The following is a 20,363-nucleotide window of genomic DNA, read 5'->3' on the forward strand; positions in this document are numbered from 1 at the left end:
TTATTTATTATGTAAAATCTGTTTTAATTAAAATAGACAAATTCACTGAAGTTTTATTGTTATTTTGTTCAGTCATATTTATTGTTTGTTTACATTCTGTTAATGATGTCATACTATTACAACGCTTTATAATTATCTTTTGGCAGTTACCGTGTCGTAAAAATAATTATAATGAAATCTTGCCAAAGGCAATTGTGTTTATTGATGTCTAAATTAAATTGACATTGACTGACACTATTTTAAATTAAAATTAATAACAGTAATTTATCTTCTCGTATTACATTTGATATTATGATCGAAACATAATTAAGAAACATTATTAATTTGAGATGTCATTGTATAAAATAAGTTTAACTCACTGGTCCAAAAAATTGATATTATGTTTTTAAAGGTACGACAAGGTTTAATGTTTTTAAATGCGTGTTTTATCGTGTATAAATATTTCTGTTTCCTCTGTATCCTTGCATACTCTGTGCGAGCATAACCAATTTTATGGTTGTAGCGGCTAGCGGCACTCGCTCGCCTACGTTTACAGCCGGCTCCGCTCGCTTCCTACAATTTTAATTGCCTTTTTAATTACTATACGACCTCCGATTACCATCGAAACGTTATAAACACTATTGTTCGGGCTTCGTAAGAAAAAACTTGTAATTACCTTAATCCGATAAATTTGGAAATCACTTGTGTTGTGGTTACAGTGGTTAGTAACTCAGGATTAGAGAAAGCTCCGCTCTAGTTAATGCCATGTTATTCGCTGTTTTTATTTCGAGCGAGGTTTTTTAGAATCCGATTATCATAATTTAATTCAATAGAAAAAAGTTCTAATTTGTTAGTGGCCAGGTTTTTACGTTTTTTATTTGTTTTTTTTTTTTACTTAGTGACACAACACATGGACTATTTTGTCTGTCAGTCGTAAATATTTACGACTGGTCATTTAATATCGTGCAACTGTAGTGTGACGTAACATTTTTCTGCGACATAACGAGTTGGTAGAGCCGCGGGCGATCAACTATTAAGTTAGTTTAGAAGTAATAATGGCACTTCATCATTTATAACACATTAACCAAACATAAACTAAATAAAGACCGGTTAAATTACATAAAAGGACACTAAATCAAATAAATCCTATATTATTCATTAAATAGCACCTAAATACATAAAGCCATAAAAAGTTTTGCCGCCAAAGTATTCGGAACTCATACTTTATATTCCCTCTCAGAGACAGTCAGTATTTGCAATTCACAGACAGAAGTCGCTCCAGGTAGGACTTCGGAGTTATCTTTTATTTATAACTATGTAAAGTCCCTCTTAGATGCGCTACCACTTGTTCTCGGTAACTGATTTGGAGTACAACTTATGATTTGCACATAGACAGACATCTCGTATGGAGGCCACTACGGCAGTACATCTTATCTCGTTGCAATACAGGCGAGTTTGCAACAAAAATGTAGTCTAATGTAACAGTTGTCTGTTCATAGATAGACGACAGTAGGCATCAAGTTGAACAGTTTTTTTAAGTACGATTATGCAACAGAATATTATGAACTCTAGATTTCAGACCAGTAGCTGTATTCCGCTAGGCCAGGCGGCCATCGATCTCATTTTATCAACTTTAATCGTACAAGTAAGTAATCGTGGAAAACTCGGATATTGTTTCTGTGATGAGGCAGCGAAATTAGCACTTATACCTTTTAAGCATATAAATGCAGCTAAAAAAATGACTATAATTTTACCCACTGCGCATTATCCATTAAAAACTCGCACATAACCAGTTTCTATTCGAGATACAATAGTACCAAACTAGAAGTCCGGAAGCCAGCGGGTGTTCGCCTCATAATTATATTCACGGCTGATATTTTTGAACTTTCACGTGAGCTCTTTATTTCGGCGTTTTTTCCTTTTTTTCCAACTCGTGATTTACGCGAGTTGACTCGGATTCTGGGAATGTCAGTGTCGAAAGGTTTGTGCGGCTAATTTATTTTGTTTTAAACTGATCTAAGTACTTTACCCTCACAGTTTATGATTAAAACGTTTGTGATTAAAATTTCTTGTTTTATTACGTCAAAATAGGTCTGAATATAATACAATTCTTTCCAATTTACCAGAGGTAAATAAACGATTTGGTCTAGTCAGACGGGTTGAAAAGGCTTGATTCTTTTTTATTTTCCTGAAATTGCTACCAATTTTAGAAAAGTAGAGTTTTCAAATTCAAACTGTTTATTGAATGTCACATAAGCAGTTTACTGTTTATTGAATGTCACATAAGCAGTTTTTTCTCCGTTTAGTTACGATATACGAGTTATTTTTTAATCCATTATCAACATCACTTTTCCATTATAGCACGTGCAATGCTATCCGATACAAAATGCACCAGAAATCACCACCTCCACCCGTTAGTTTTGTCGTTTCCCGCCACTGAATAAAAGTAAAAAGATACGTCGGGACACCGTGTGATGGCGACTCTTTAAAAGCACATTTGATTTGGTAGTATATCTGTAAGAGACTTTAAGCTTTATCGCATTGATATAAGAACCATAATGTTTCTGCTGTGTCTGGCCATGTGTTCAACTTACGGAAGCATCGAGAACATATCTAAAATAGTAAAGAACAATTGAATATCGAATAGAATTCAAATTATCTACCAGCAGTTCGAATTTGTTTATCATTTCAAAAACTTTTAATGACAAGTTCGTTAACTGAAAACAATGGATATTTAATAAGTAACGCTTTAACGAGATTTCGCTTAAATTCAAACGTCCCCTTAAATTCAGTAGATCCATTAATTTTGGACGAAAATACGCACTTTCGCCGTCATAGTCAGGAAAATTCGCAGCAAATTTCCTCTCGAACAACAAAGTTAATCATGATTTATGACATCTATTCTCATTTCTATAAAGCTGAGTCACACTCAACAATGAGTTAATAATCCAATTAAAATTTTCTTCGACTTCTGTCCGGGCCCTGTTTCAAATTCGAATAAATCTTGAGTTGAACTCGTCCGACGGAAATAGCACTCCGACCGTCCATAAATCCCGGTCTATTTAAGCAATCTCAAACGAAAAATCAGAAATAAGCCGCATAACACGTCGCCTTGCATTCTACTTTCACTTAAAAAAAAAGAAAACCTTTCTTTTTCAGCCAGTTGTAGAAATAGAAAAAATTATCCTCTCCAATCACATTCGAAAATGGAACACCGATGCAATAAATCAAAGCACGTTCAAAAACTAAACTTTTTATAAAAAGTTTATCGTTGTCACGATCGATGCGAGCACGATGCGAGCGTCGGCGCTTGATATCGGGTTAAAATAATTAATTTGTGCAAATTTATGGAACCGCGCGGGTTTCTGAACGCATTGCCACTAGACTTGTTGCTGTGCTCTAGATTATTTTACGGTACGAGTTTTGGAACGTCTATTTAGGATGTTTTGGCGGCAAACGACCATTTATAGTCAACCGTGGGAATATAATAGACGAAAAAATGCAAATAAACCTGTTTTGATTTTATTTGAGAAGCTCTGTGACTTAAAAGTTGAATTTATGTTTGGGAGATAACAGCTGGATACGGAATGAAGTTTTAAGTTTATTGATATTATATTGCGACTTTCTACCTGTTACGAAATGTTTAGTCCAGTTTCACTTTTTTATATAAATTTTTCTTTACGTTCAAGATGCTATTAGAGTAATACTTACTCTAATAAATAATTCTCTTCACACATTACAATGATAGGCTAAGAATGTACGTAGTTAATTGGTTGCCTATTAAAAAAAGAATACAATCGTTACAATTAACTTGGTACATCCATCGTATTTGTTTTCATTGTTATCTAAGAAGATTTACATGCGAAAACCTTATAAATCTTGTTCCGAGATACCTAACTGACATCGCACCTAATTAAAACAATCGTGTCCCATAACATGGCTTTAACACCTTCAATTACAAGATAACTCATAAACATTAAGCGAACTAGACGTTATCAAAGCTCAATTCGTCTTCACTTATCTCCGCTAACGCGTTGACTGACCGATCTAATTAGTCAGTAAAACCTGCGATACATTTTAATTAATCTCATATTACCGGTTGCAACGATGTACTTAGCCTGTGCAATTTTGAATTCTAACACCTTTGAATAAGAACGAGTGAAGAGCACTTATTTCGCAAGTAAGAAGGTTTATAAACATTCGACGAATGCTTTTGGTTCTCCTTTTGAAAATTTGAATGTTATGTAAGTACTGGCAGGCTTGAACAAAAAAGTAGTGTGTGGAAATTGTCACTGGTTGGTTTACGCAAGCCAGGAGGAAAAATAAATAAGGATTGAATAAAAAAGTTTTATCAAGGAAAATAAACCTACATCTAGGTACATTAAGGTGTAAATTTCTAAATAAAAAAAAACATGAAATTAACATTAGGTGTCATGTGGTGATCGAAGGTTCTTAAAATCAATGTGGATAAGAATTAATTTCCATTAATACAACTTTTCGTTTATTGTGGTTTATCTTTTACGTTACCATAATATAAACCTTTACATATACAATAAAATTGTTGTGTGGGGTTGTTCATTCGTAACGTTCGACGTAATTGATTAGAACTTAGAATATTAGCATAAATTAGAATGCTCACAAGAAAGAAAGGAAAAGTTAGTCGGTCGTGGGAAATAAATATGGTACTAATTTAAATAGTAAAAAGTTACTTAAAGTGCAAAATGTGTTTGAGAAATGTTTATTCAAATTAAAACCGATTGTCTTTGTAGCATGTTAGTCGAAGTAAAGTAAATAATTGTAGCTTAAAACATTTCCCAAATACGTTTTTAAATTATTATTTTTTTCATTTATTATCATTTTACAAAGGAAGTTCTTAAACATATTACAATTAAATGCATTGGCATAAACCACTGCGGCATAAACTAATATTGTTAAATCTTTATGAATAAATTATTTTTCCGCAATTGTATTCACATATTTATATTTTTTTATTCCTTAATAAATTATTAAAGTCATTCCGTGATAACACTCATAAAAATATAAACTTGTTCGTTATTGAAAATTACCATGACAAATAACAAATTTTCCCGATACCGATTCTAATTTCAAAAACACGAACATCTCAACGGAATCGCTCGTATTTCCATCGATAGCCATCGCACGTGCACCGTGATAACCTATCGGCGATGTATCGATACAAAAATCGTTGGCGGCACCTAGTTAATCATGTGTCGTACGCACCTGCTCCGATACATATTCATTAGTATCGGTGAGCAGTCACTATCAATGACTGTTCCGGGGAGGTGGTTGGCGATTTTAATATTGGCATTTATTTGCGATTGCATTTTGTTTCCCTTTTTTATTGGTACTCGGTTCAAAACAAACTTGGAGCATTTGACTGGGAAGTGAAAAGCTCTATTTTTTTTTTTCGTTGAAGATTTTAGTTTTTATTTTACTGAAGTCTTTTATGGGTTGAACTTAAACATGTTTTTAATAAATACTTCTAAATGTCAAACCCAATTATTCTACATTTCAGTAGGTAACAATAATTTTGAGACGGCGATATTTCAGTATTCATATATTATGATAATGTAATAAACGTTTGAAATTCTGATTCGAAGTTCGAAGGATCACTATTCACGCTATGGTTGATTTTAATCAGCATTCGACTGTTTTGCCGGCCGTACTTACCTGACATAGCCACAGTACCGTCACTGGCGTCCCGTGTGACGTACCAGACAACATGACAGTCTATTCGAAATTCGAATTCGGACGCACGACATTTGCAACGTTTAATTGAACTTTTATTAAATCCTTTTTGGTCTGGCTGGCCAGTATTTTTTATTGGAGTCTTTATTGCGAAAGCAATAAAAACTTTTTGCTAAAGTTACTTCAGCGAGCAATCTTGCAAAAGCCAATCTAATGTCTTCTTTTCGTAAGCAAACCAGGTTACCTTAATACGGAAAAAGGTATACATAACAGCTGTTATAGAACACTAAGCAACAACCTAGCCTGACCTCATCGGCCAACACGGAAAGAAAACTTCTAATTTGCAAAAAGGTTTTTTATTCCAAGACGACGGTATCACGCGACCGTATCGATCACCATCGTACTAACAACGGTCTAATCAACTACACAATAGGGGATCACATGCAAATACGACCAATTAGAATTGAAAGAAAAATTCAAAGAAAGAATTCAATTCAAAATGAGATTCGTCGATTCGAAATTGAAAAAGGAAAAAAGAATAAAAATAGAGATGCCGCTACAGCGCAAGTCTCCGTTGAAATGGAAATAAAACAGCAAAAAGGTTTTTGTGGACGAAATAAATTAAAAGTGGGCCGCGATTGTGTGTGGTGACGGTTGCGCGTTGTCGACTATCATATTTGGTTGCGTCGCGTCGCGGGTTTTGGCTCGTTCTTATGATTTAGGTGTAGTGTTTGATAGCCACCAGCTTTTAGTGCGGATGAGTTTGGTTTTTACTCCTTTTTGGACGTTACGGCGCGGAAACTTGGCAGTTTTTCTTTCTTTGAAATGCTGCTGAATTCTTAATTCAACTTTAATTTTTCGAATTTGGAAATGACGTTACAAACTACCAAATGTTTTTACCTAATTATTTCAAAATGCCTTGACGCGATTGAAAGACTTTTTATTTATTTCACTATTACTAAACACCTGCAAGTATATTCACATTCTTATACAAAACAAACCGTTTACAACAATGTTGTAACAATTCTACTAGATAACAGTACAACAGCTCATAATAAATTCACACATCAACCAAACATCCCTACATTGAGTACCCGAAAATCAGTAGGCATCGTAACAATAGGGGAAAGTTTTACCTAAAATTATATTTGTGGGTCGTCACGCTTTTCCAGGGGGCGATTAGAGGGGCCCGTGAGGGGGTGGGGTGGGCCTCATTCATAGCCGGCCCTCAACTCATGTTTGGAAGCATTGACTATTTTCCTTTTTAAAATTGATAGTTGTCTCTAGCCTAGTTTTTAAAATAGGAAATATTCTGTGTGATTTTTAGGTAATCATCGTTTAGGAAGTCCCAGAGAGCAGTGACAAGAAAATTGCTAAGTAGTAAAAGAAAACTTAGGTCTATAATCCTTAACAGATGAAAGATGTAAAATACTTAGATATTCAGTCTAATAGGTGCCTACCTAGTCTAATGTCAAATGAAGACCTACCTAGCTACTTTTTATTAAACTTCAAAAAAGGAGAAGGTCCTTAGCAAAATTTCTTTCTAGCGCTTTAAGATTCCAAATATGTATTTCTCAAACTTAATAGTTCCTGAAATGAGTCCTACAGAGTCAGCAAAATCTATAAATTAATTTGGTTGCTAGTTTCAGACTCGGCTTATAAATACTGACCGCTCCTAATCCGGCCAGCACTTAAGTTGTGGGGGCAATCGGTCGGTATACGCGTTTCAAACGCTTAGTTCGTTTTCCTACTACAAGTAAATTTACGGTTTATTCTTTGTTTCTTCTAATCATTGCAATTCAATTATTTCATCTCCTTCTGATATGCTGTGCGTAGTTAAATACCTTTTTGAAAATGCTGGCTGGTGATAAAAAAGTTTTGTAAAAAACAGGCTGCCTTCTTCTATTTTTCTGCTCAGAGTTGAAAAAACCTTTTTGAAAATAAAAAAGAAATGTCAATAAAAACATGCTGGCTGGTAATAAAAAGAAGTTGCGTGAAAAATACTGGCCAGTAATAAAATAATTTACGTAGTTCTTTTAGAATGATAATCTCAATGTGTTTATAAACTAATCTTATTCCAGAGACCAAGAGCATGATTGATACATCGTGCGAGATTAAGCTTAGTCACCACTGACTTTTCCCAACTAATGTGTGTACGAGTACGTCCTTATATTTCATCACTTCAAGGTTTTTACACACTTCGATTGGCTTCAGACACGAAACTTGACCGCCTACGAATTCATTATCTTATCAAGATGGTGCGGCATGTACAGTCAGCGTCAAATACTCCATGACACCCAAAGTGATCAAAAAGTTGATAACACAACCTTATTCCAATTGTAACAAAGACGTGTTTAGAAGTTTTGGCTACTTTGGGTGCCATGAAGTATTTGAGAGACTGTACTGTGTCTTGAGGAAATGTAAAGCTTATCTAACCCGCTGGGAATGCCGAAAATGCTGTTAACAATAAAACTAACGACTGTTTGTTTATCTGGGAGAAAATCAATGATATTACATCACTACCTCACCAGAACCTGAAAAGAAAATACGAAGTATTTTATATTTATTATAATTTAAATTATCTCTAGGTTGATAATATGATTAATTGGATAGTCTTTTCAGTTAATACATGAAAGCAGTTATATTGAATCCAGTCCAATATCTACTTTACAGAACTTTTTACTTGTGACTAAACTAGTGGTACCTACCTATAGCAACGAACTATAAAGCTTAGGGTCACATATTGTGACAAGAAATGACTACTGTAGGATTCACCAGAGTCAGAATGTGACTCTATCTTCATATAACTATGCTCAATCTGCAACTCTAAAGGGTTTTAAGTAAACTGGCGTGATTGTCCGAGAGAAAAATATTTTTTCGAGCTACCTTTCAGCTTAAGCTTTTACATTTAAGCAAAAAGTTTCCCAATTATGAAAAACTTCTAAACATCTACCGGGAGATACTTTAAAACCCATTTCTGGAAACGTAATCGTTCAGGCGTCGCTCGCTCCGGTAGAGTTCCTGAAGAATTTTTAATCAAAAAGCTTTTCAGGATGTATATTGGCGCTTGCTTTACAGTGTACACGTTCAGAGAAACAAGGCTGTAGGTATGAAACTAGATGTTTCTTTGTAGTCTTTTGTTTGACTGAAATAAAGCGAGCCAAAAGCTGCTGAAATATTAATTGGAAGTTAGAACTAAAGCTCTGTTAAACTTACAAAGATGTGCATGTACCTACTCACTTAAGTAAACACACGCGCAGAGTTGAATACTCTTGGGCCTGAAAATTTCACACTATTGAATTTTAAGGTCGCTTCAGCGCGTTCCTTAGGTCAATATAGGTTAAGTACGTCACTGGCCTAATAAGAGCTGGAAAAAGATGTATAGGATAACATAAAGCATAAAGGTAAAAGTAATATGTTATTGCGCTCCGTCCTGAAACGCATTTTCAGATTTTCACACAAAGACTTGCGATTTTTTCCGATTTTCCAAAACCGATCAAAAATCGGTCATCAAAAAGAGGCGGTTCGCATCCCTCATCTCAACTTCAGGCAAAGTTTGCGAAGAATTCGGGGGTGCGGGGGCGGCGGGGCGGCGTCGGGACGCCGCGCGTCAGTGCGCCGCGCGCGGCCGAGGGCAGGCGCCGCCGCCGTCAGTCGCGACACGCGCGCCATGCCGCCGACCGCGACACCGCGACACGCCACGCGAGCCACGACACGCGCTCGCTAATAACAATACGAACCACGAAACTGAATAAGTTCGACAAGTCCACGTCCTACCTGGACCACTACATAGACAATCGTGTTTAGTGACCTTTTCTGTTCTTTTCATTAGTACAAAATTGTATATCTTTAAATTAGTATTTTTTAAAAGTACAAAATAATGTAACATAGCGGCACCGTAGCGGAGTAGTTTACGTACATACGAATAAATACAGGGTCAGTTTTGTATGAATTCAATGTGATTGTAGTTTAAGTCGCCGTATCGTCGCTACTGTTCATACCGCTTTACGTAAGATTAACGACACTGATATTTAGGTAAGTGTTTACCTGATCATGACTGTTTGAGAACGTTTATTTACAGCTATCACCCCTAACTTAAACCATATTCCATCGACATTTACAAATACATAAACGGATGATGATTAATCGAATGACAAATGGTTGGTTCAAACCAATGCGAGCAACTTCATCAATTCGGCAAAGCGAACGTCGAAACAGAACCAAAACAAACGATTTATCTTGCAACAAAGTGCTAAGTGATGCTGGTACCGCATCGCGAATGCAAAAAGTGCACGCATCCAGCTCCGTAGACGCGGCTATGATTTAAGTCTCGCGGCAAACTCCTAAATCACGATAGGTGGCAGAAGCGACGTCGGGACTCGGGACAGCTCCGGCCTCCGACCGATACTCAAATTGTTTGTCTCGAACAATTTAAATTTAGAACGAACAAATGCCGATCGTAAATCGAACGCAATTGTTTTGAATACGCGGGCGAAACTTAACCAGAATTCAATGAATGCTGTGTACCTATCCGCGTCGAAAGTTTGATTCATCGCTCGTTGTTCGCTTTCGGGTTTACGTTTCGTGTTACGCCTAATGTGTCGGTTTATAAATCGCTTTATGAACTCTTCGCCCAACCGATTTACATGTGCAACTCGTTTTCGATGCTTGGTAGATTTCCACGACAGACGGAAGCTGTATTTTCTTATATAGCGGCAATAAATAAAGCACGATAGCGTTATTCTAACAATAAAACGGACGTCGAGCGACATGATTCCGAACTAGGAAAATGCATACAAATTTGAATTCTCACATACACATTACCTAATTTGCAGCTTAATGTAACATTAGCTCAACGCCCATGGGAATTGTCGGCGCCAGAAAAAAACCGTAAAAAATAACAATGACTTTTGACACGAGAGCTTTTAGATACATTTATTACTAATTCATTTTTGTGTTCTGTTTGCATAATCTCTTGTCTCATTAATATCTATTATCTTGTAACAACATTGACTCCGATTCTTGAAAACCATAAACATGTCACCGACTCACAAAAAAATCATAAAAAAAATACAAATCTTTTTGCAAGCTCGCTAAAATCTTTTAAAATTACGAAAACCACTAAATCATATTTCGGTCTTTTGTTCGAAGGTACAAAGAAACTAAGATCTAGTTTTTATCGTTTCTAACGGTACATGGTATGTTTCGAAAGCCCAAAACATTGTACAATGGTCTCGACAATGCTTGAATGTTGCGCAAGTCGCCTATTTTGTTTTGTCCACGTTTTTTCGTGTATAACGATTTGTTTGAGATCTTGGACAATGTTGCGAGGGTGGTCGGTGAAAGTTGACTTGACGACTTTTACAGACGACTTCAAGCTAAACACTGGCATCTTCTGCAGTTGTGATAAGGGGTATTTTACAATAAAAAATAAATAGCCCATTATGTAGCTTTGTACGATTTGTAAAGTCAGGATAGAGGATATCTACAATGTTTGAAATATGTTTATGTAATGTGCATGTTACTAGCTCAAGGAAATAAAACATTGCTATTTAGACTATCCAAGAAATTACTGCGTAATACAGCTTATAAGTTCAACACGTAGAACATTCATAAATTATGCACAAAACTTTTCATATGAGTAGGTAGTAGGTACATACAAGTATACCTAAAATGGTAACCAGCTTTAGAAAAAAATAAAAGTTGATGTAATTAATGGCAAACAAATTGACCGAATCACAAAATCTAAGTCGTAAATATGTTAAACATATCACAAATTAACGTATTTTACCGACAAATTTTAATTAATAGATACACTTTTATGTATTTGGTTCAAAATCCAGGTGTGGTAAAATCAAGACTGTAAATACCAACACTAATAGCGATTTAAGAAATGCGTAAATTAATATCACACTAATTAAATAAAATAAAGAAGAATGTTAAAAGTTCAAAACAAGTTTCCCATTTGCTAAAAAAAATGAAAAATACGTTTAAGCGCGTTCATATCTTTTCATCTATGACATTTTTGCTTACATCTAAATTAAAACAATAAAATTTATTTTGGTTATAAATCTGCCTTTTCTGCCTTAGCCCCTCAAGGATTTGGAAAAACCCTTTCTTAGCTTACGGTTCCACAGAAAAGTCTGTTTTAGTTTAGATTTCATTATGTTTATCAACACCTCTAATCCGTCTGTCAGCAAACGAATTTCCTAGTAGATTTTCTTTTGCCCTGTCTCTATAAGAGTAGCTATTTAGACCTCTCTAATAATATGCAAACAGATCGTTCTCACAGAAATGTCAACGCATTATGTATTCCGAAGCTCAGACGTTTTGTAACGCAGGCTCAGTCTGAGAACGCAGCCGTGACCCCGATAGAGACGTTTATTTTTATTTTCTAGTTCAATTTCCTTTCGGACCGAAACTAAACTCAGTCTTAACGACTTCCATATTTCGAAACACATTCGGAATGGTCAATTTCGCACGCTTTTACGAAATATTGCTCCAAATTTTGATGCAGACGTGATGTAGTTTTGATAAACATCGGGCTAGATTTTTGTTATGCTAATCCGTTTTTAAATATGCACGGTTAGCATGTTTTGGAAATTGCAGCGGAAATATCGAGCGATTTTGACCTTAATGTCTTGTAAATCTGATGGAATATTTTTACTTCTGAAATCAGATTAATTTAATCATATTTTATTTAAATTGTAGATGTGCGTTTCATTAGACATAAAGTAACTAAATTACTGTTATACAACCATAAGAAAGCTTCACTTAGAAAGCTGTTCAAAATGAATGCATTCATAGAATTGAAGTAGTCGACAAAGGTAGAGACTAGAAAAACCGACAACCAATAGAAAAGTAGATATTATAATTTATGAGTAGAGGCAGGCGAGTGTCGGCTAAACCTCGATTGACGAACCATATGATTAAGTTTCCATAGGTTGTTAAGGTTACTAAGTCTTTTGCTTTTCCATTCATTTCCATTAGAGAGCTTTTCCATCCCCATAAAATGTAACTTTTCCAAAAGCCCCAAAAATAATGCCACTGGCATGCAAAAATCAATTGCAGATAGCAACGGCTCTGTGCAAAAAACAACAGCCACCACAACACGGCTAGTGCCACACGTCTGGGGCGCGGCATAAATCATTCCTGAAACGAGTAATTAAAATAGTGTGCGCCAGAATCAGGCGTTTCGAATTCGCGCGGACGCGCCATCGCTGCCAAGCCGCGGAGAACCGACAGCTCGTAAGGCAGTCCAAAGTCCAATAGTAACCGAATTAATATTAATATATGACTATTAAATTACTAATACTCTTTAAAACAGTTTAATGACCTTTTAATTGTAATAGAAAAAAGGGTATTTTTAGCTTTATAGAGGAAGCCAAGAAATGTAGAGCTTAATAAATAAATAATTGGACTGGTTGACTCATACGTTTTTTCCTTTTGGCTCAATATTGAAAACATGTTGTTCGACTAATATTAGGTAAAAAACTTTATTTAACACTTGAGGACTCGCGCCTTAATTTGTAACATTCATACTCGCTACCGGGTGCGCTGGACCCAGTATATAAAATCCTATGTATTTTTCAAAAACTCTTAATAAAATTTAAAACTACTTTATTAGAAGGATAATATGATATAAACAAAAACAAAATAATAAACCAAATAGTCATATTTATTGCCTTTTTCTAAAATAACAACTTATTTAAAAAATTGAAGGTTTTTTGGCAAAATGAAGGTAATTTTTGAAAATTTCTGTAATTAATTATTTAAAAAAATACCTTGTTCATTTTCGTAAACTACTATGATTTGTCTACTTATACCAATTGACAATTAATGAGAAATTACTTTAAAAACATTAAAAAATTCACTTTGTTTACCGGGTCCAATGGACTCAAAAACACATTTTTCGTCTGTAGCAATCACATGCAGTGGGCTATATGACGATTATGACCGCTATTAGCTGTGCTACAATGTCGTGGAAAGGTACTAAGAGCGACAACATCGCAAACGTCAAACTTTAAAAGTTATTACACAAAAATTGAAGTACTGGGTCCGTTAGACCCATTAGCGAGTCCTTAAGTGTTAAATTTCAATGTTGTACATAGTTTTATTACACAAGATTCAAATCTTTTTAGGTTATGTAGTGATAATCATCATCATCATCATTTTAGCCATAGGACGTCCACTGCTGAACATAGGCCTCCCCCAATGATTTCCACGATGTTAGTGATACAATAATAATACTTATGAACTTGCTTAGATCTAAATGAGTAAACTGTTATATTTTGTTTAGTCGCAACGACGCAAACTGAAATGATATCCCGATTCGCGGCGAAATATGGAAATGTTGAGCTGCGCACATAATTTTCGTTCCTGACGATTTGCGCGAATTTATCGTCCCTTTTTGAAATGGCGGTAAAATATTAATTAACGGTTAACGCTTAATGAGTACGCCTTGTATATCCTAATATGTTATTTAGTAAACCGACCCGACCGATGTGTTAAAAACTTTTTTTCTTCATTTCTTGCTACAAACTAAAGGTCAATAAAGTGCAAGTACGTAAATAATAAGTGATTTTATATTTAAAAACAATAATGAAGATCGTTATAACCTAATATATCACAATAACGAGGTGTGAAGTAATTAAAATGGACTCACGATTCAAATTAACAAGCATGTAAACAAAAACTGGCCTACCGCTAATTGGGTGTCAAAATGGACAGTTCCCTTTGAAACAATCTATAATGCCGGCAATTAAATGTTTTAATCTCAATACGCCAATTAAGAGGGCTTTACGAGTGGACGCCGATCATCAAAGCGGCAAGTCATTAAATTCTATTAAATACAAAAAAAGCCATTTAAAAGTAAAACGTAAAATGTTTTGTTTAATAACACCCCATAATCAGCTGCTTAATGAGAATTCTGAAAATCGTACTTGCAGTTAAAACTTTTGACAGTTCAAATGGGACGGTTGGTCCCTTAGGTACGGTGGGAGAGTAACCTTTTCAAAGTCCCTGGCTGGACAAGCTTTCATATTTTTATTTTACTAAAATTTTGAGGATTAGCGCATTTTTCTTACAAAAAAAAAACTGATCGCCAACCATTACCCAAAAACTTAAAAGCAATAATGTATCGAGAAAAATCATATTTGTGAGTCAATTAACAGGTTTATTCTAACCCTCAAAACGAGCGGTAAAAATATGCGAACGAAGGTCGGGAACGCTTGAGGTCCTAAGTGGCCCATAAACAGAGCGTAATGGCTCAGCTGACTGCGAGGGAATCCCGGCTATGGCCAGTTACGACTTTTTTACTATCAACCGCTACAGATTTGAGGTTCGGTGACTTTACCCTTTGTTTTTGTGTAATCGAAGATATAAGTTTTGGATACGTGTCGATTAATAAACATTTCAGTACCTAAGTTTTTTGAAAAAAATTGATCATAAATGGATTTAATTCTTCTTTATTCTAATCATTTAAAAACACATAACTTTCATATAAACTATGAGGTCCTAAGTGGCTCATAAACAGAGCTGATTGCGAGGGAATCCCGGCTATAGCCAGTTACGACTTTTTTACTATCAACCGCTACAGATTTGAGGTTCGGTGACTTTACCCATTATTTTTGTGTAATCGGAGGTAGAGCTTTCGGCATAACAATATTTTAGTGAGTCTTCTGGAAAAATCGCGGTAAGTTAAAGGTACATTTTTTATGATAAAAAAAATGCGGTACATTTATCAATTTGGTGGTTGTGGAAATCCTTTAGGCCTTTGTCCAGCAGTGGCTGAAACGAACACTTATCGATAGGTACTGTTATAGTATTTAAATTTTTTCTAAATGTCTTTCTTTCAAGTTCATGCCATAAAATTTTTACGACGAGGTAAATTCGACATCCTTAATCAACGAATAAAAACGTCTAATGACAGCTCTCATCAAAAGGTATCCGAAGGTCGAATACTGAGCGGGGCTAAGTGGCCGTAAACAGTGCGTAATAGCCCAGGTGACTGTAGGGGAATGCTGGCTTTAACTTTTTACTGACTGACTGACTCTTCATTTGTGGTTTGGTATAAGCTGATAGTTAAGTTTTACTAACTGTCAATGGTGAATTGGAAAATTCAAATTCCTTTATTTATAACCAGGTGTTTTTAATTAAATTTCTTTATTGCGATTCGAGGAATTCTTTTAAGTAAATAAATACTTGTGGTAGAAAATCCCCGCTCTCCATACTAAAAAGTTTCTCAAAAATATTTTTTTACCCAGATTTATTTTTACCACTGAAATTTTTACTTATAATTTTCGTTTAAAAAGCTCTCTTTCTTACGTTTGCTTTATAAATGAGCAGTAAGTTGGATTAAAATCTTTAATTGTTACCACGGAAGAAAATAATAAGAGTAAAAACTATATTTTCTTTGATTGATATAGCAAATATCAGCCTCTATCTTAGTTAAATATTAATTAATTTACACACGCATGCACGCGTAAAATATATATTATTTTTTTCATTTAACGTTACCGTTCGCGAGTCCGTTACTCAATTGCATATTCAGCATTCAAAATTGAAACTATGAAGATGCCACAATTTATTCAAAAGCCCATACGTTTATAGCCGTTGTAAATTCATTTTAATAAGGTGCCGCCCGCTTTTGTTTTACGCATACAGCTGCGTTTAAGATATTTTTATTGAGTCATCACTCAATTTGTCGAGCGTTACGAATATTTTTATGTCAGTCGTAAAGAGTAGGAAAATTTTAACGAGCTCACTCAGACTTGTGAATGGACATTTTTTCGCGGTAAGCTTAAGACGTATTTGTCATATGTTCAGTCTTGCTAGACGCATTAATAACTGTCATGTAAACCAATAAAGCTATTTTTTAAGATATTCAGTAGTAAGCGATATTATTATGTAGTTAGTCGAATGCAAAATTAATTATAGTTTTTAGAATTCTTTGCGACTCTAAATGCCTGACGAAACCCTTATAAGGTGCTTCACGACCTCACCTTCAATTTTCTCAGCACTTTACTGTTGTACACAACAATTTTCTCAGCACTTTAGTATTCGTCATTTGTTTCATTAAAAGGTACCTATTAATCAAATAACAGCAATGTAGGCCATTACCTTGGCAGGATGTGACATAAGCCCTATTTTACTTCAACTAGAAATAAATCTACAGATTCCGTGTAGCTAACGTTGTTTATAAATACATACAGGGTGTATCGCGGGTTTGCCTGCTTGCTATGCGGGGCGACGCGGGCTGCCCTGATTTTTGCGCGGTGTCGGCGGGCGAAATGTATTAGTGGATTTAACGCCTACCGAATTGGGCCCTCGATCGCTGTGTGCCCAGAATTTGCTATTAGGTCCGGGGACAGCGTAGTTTTGGGATTGGCTGTCGTAGCTTAAAAGAATATTTACCTACTTTTTATTTATTTAAAGTTAATCAACAAAACCCGACATTTATAGTTTCTTTAATCTATGGTTTCAACTTAACTAAAGGCTGCCACTGCATTAGTTGTTTAAAAAAATAGATTCATCTATTTATGTTGTAACTTTACTTTACATGGAGCTTTTAATGGTCATAATTACGTATGTATCGGTTCTTACATTTTATTTTTTTATCAGTTCCTCAAGAAGGTCGACTCTTCACCCTGTATAAATGTACGCACAAACTATTACGCAACGATCTTAATTCTAGACAAACAAAGCTAGGCTAAAAGCAGTTATCGTACAAATTAAGGCATTAGGCCTGAACTGTTTTAATTTATTATGTCTAGACATGTTTGTATTCGTATCAGGCATGGCCTTTCGGATTTTTCATTAAATCCGTAACTGACCTATATCCGAACGTAATCACTTTGTCCCACTGAGCGGATTTTTAGGTAATTTATGAAAGGTTGAATTGACGGTGTTAATCCCACTTTACCTTTTCCAGTCCCGAATGTTCTCGTATTAAGCCTTCATACAAAACAGACAGTCATATTTCTATTTAGATAAACATAATTTTAGTCTCTGTAGAATATTAATGACTGAAAACTTCAATAGTCAGGCTCAGTTGCATAACCTTAACTTTAATCGTAACTATAACTTTAAGCGGTGTTTTTGTATGGAGTTTGACAGATTTTTGACGTTTGTTATATTTAAAGTAAGATGGTGCAACAGGGTGCAACCCAGAGATAATGTACCAAATGTAGAGTCATTGGGTCTCAAAAATGTATGTTCTGTATTGAAACTAAAACATATTATTGTACCTATACTAAGAGACATGAGCTCTTTTGATAAGAAGATATTCATAGATATTAAGTATCTACGTATTCGTCATAATAAACCCAAGTTGTCATAGAGCTCTACAATATTTAGTTAGGGCTAATAGATTTTTTTTTATTGTTAAATGACACAGAATTATTATCAACTACTGGCAAAACTTTAATACTGCTGCGCTTTATTAAAAAAACAATCGCTTATTAAACATTATGTAGGTACTTCATAATTTTACCCACCTGCTCTAAAATGACTAGTGCGGTTCAAAAACATGTAGGTTGGTCGTGGGCGGCGCTGCTATCGCCACGGAAGATCTAACCGCGAACTTATTATAGCCCATGTTTTTGGCTATGTAATTACTTTAGTAAGTTTACCGAACTTACCAGTAAAAAGTAATGAGTCTTTTGAATACAGGTACTGAAAAACTTTATGTAGGTACTAGCGGCCGCCCGCGACATCGTACGAGTGAACGCGTTTCCATCTTCAAAATTTCGTCTTCGTGAGCACCTACGTTCTAAAAGGAAACCCCATGCAAAATTTGAGACTCCTAGCACTCGTGTTTTCTGAGATTTCGTGATGAGTCAGTGAGTGAGTCAGTGACCTTTCGCTTTTATATAGTTTTAAACTGCGTTTATAAAAATATTTTTGAAGTCTAAGCTAAAAGTTATTAAGTAATTTTATTCTTATTAAATGAATTCTAGGAGTCAAATATGAGTAAATGTGAGCCATTTTCATATTTAAAACAGTAATTTTAATCAATGCCTTTTTTTCAAATATCAATATGCAAATCATAAACTTTTCAAAATTGTTATCTACTTTCATAAATTTTCAAAACTAATTACACCAACTGTTATAATTAACGATACAGTTATAATGATTTCCAAGACCTCCTGCGGGTATGGAAAAAAGCGCCTAACTATTATAATACGTATTTCACAATCTTGTTGAATGTGTTGAACACTGAATTATTAATTGCCGATACCCGTTAATATTATGTAGGTAAGTATTCGTGTTCTTTTTTTGTCGATTGAAATTATAATATTATCGGCTTTATTATCTAAGTCGTTGATCGCAGATCTCCGTGCATCGATTTTGCACGAACAGTGTGTTTTTAATGTAGTCCATGTTTTTGTCTAATACTTATAGTTATGTATAATTCGTGACTGCCTCGAATATTAGCGATAAAGTGATCCTGACGACTTTTACCAGGACTTATTAAGTTATTAGTCATTAATTTTACCCTTTTGTAGTCTCCATTGAATCAGATTTCTTCCCCATTCAGCAGTCTACACTTCCTTAGATAGTTCTTCTTCTTTCGTATCAACTTCTTTTGGGTCAATAGAGACCCTGACTAAAACTGTGCAGATCCTTTGACTTTCCCTGTAGTCTTTACGTTCTTCTATGGATATTGTGATTTTTGAAGCTATACATCAAAGTACTCCTCACTTAACCTTTGCCATGATGTTCATAAGTGAAAGGATATTGTCTTAGTTTCGTAAGCCAGCTATTTCGTAAGACACGCTGGTAAACTTTAATTAAGAGGCACTATGCAGGAATTAGGTGTTTTGGTTCAACAAAACAGGGCATTAGCTAGGAAATTATTTTACGATATAACACTGAACATTTTGCCAAAATCCTTTCGCTATTTATAGGGATATTGAACTAATTTAAAATGACAAATAAATTGCGAATATCCGAGAAATATTCACGATGTATAAGCATCTATTGAGATACCAAAGTCTGCATAATCATTTTTCACGTTGGCTATCCCAGTTTAAATTGTGTATTACATCGGTAAGGCATCATATCATAGTGCACGCTCGGTTCTCATTTCCCGCCCACGCCCCAGTCCCCACCCGATGTCGTCAGTTCTAAATAGGTACCTAAACCCACCGAGACCAACATGATATTGTCATAACTATTATAGTACCTAACTATGGATAGGTATCTTCCTAGCTCTTGAAAGATTCAAAACTAGAAAGTTCGTAAGTTCTCAACCATATTACATATTTAACCCAAACGTGAACTCCCGCTACGAATTTCGGATTCAATGCTAATTGACGTAAAAAATCTCCCCGGCAAGGAGTTGCGAACTTCCCCAGAATTACGTGTGCGCTGATCAGACGATGCGATATCATTTGCTACGATACCATCAGTAGTGTCTTAGTAATTGCTACACATTAGATCACATTTATCTTTATAGAAATACAGAAATAAAGTTTACAAAAAAAATTGCTTTATAAAAATATATTTTTGTAACAAATAAGTTAAATATGTATGAGCGATCATAAAATGATGCAACAGTAAGTATCAGCGGGCAGCATTATACACCAAACTAATTACATGAAACCCGTTATCTTCTACAAACGAGTCACTTAATAATTTCTAGCCACACACGGCGCTGCCCGGAGTCGGCC

At 35.1% G+C, this 20,363-nt stretch overlaps 1 protein-coding gene across 3 annotated transcripts in view; it reads left to right on the top strand.

Annotated features, from left to right (window-relative positions):
- LOC135076927 (homeotic protein antennapedia-like) overlaps window positions 1–20,363 on the top strand; it is a 211,692-nt gene that overhangs the window by 120,613 nt on the left and 70,716 nt on the right. The window contains exon 1 of one of the 3 annotated variants that reach the window (XM_063971446.1): window positions 9,360–9,723. The exons of the other annotated variants lie outside the window; for them this stretch is intronic. The gene's annotated coding sequence lies outside the window, so the exon portion shown is untranslated. Of the gene's footprint in view, window positions 1–9,359; window positions 9,724–20,363 lie in introns of those variants that run through there. 3 annotated transcript variants of the gene reach the window in all.

Source organism: Ostrinia nubilalis, chromosome 12, assembly GCF_963855985.1.
Source record: "Ostrinia nubilalis chromosome 12, ilOstNubi1.1, whole genome shotgun sequence".
NCBI classification, from domain to species: domain Eukaryota; kingdom Metazoa; phylum Arthropoda; class Insecta; order Lepidoptera; family Crambidae; genus Ostrinia; species Ostrinia nubilalis.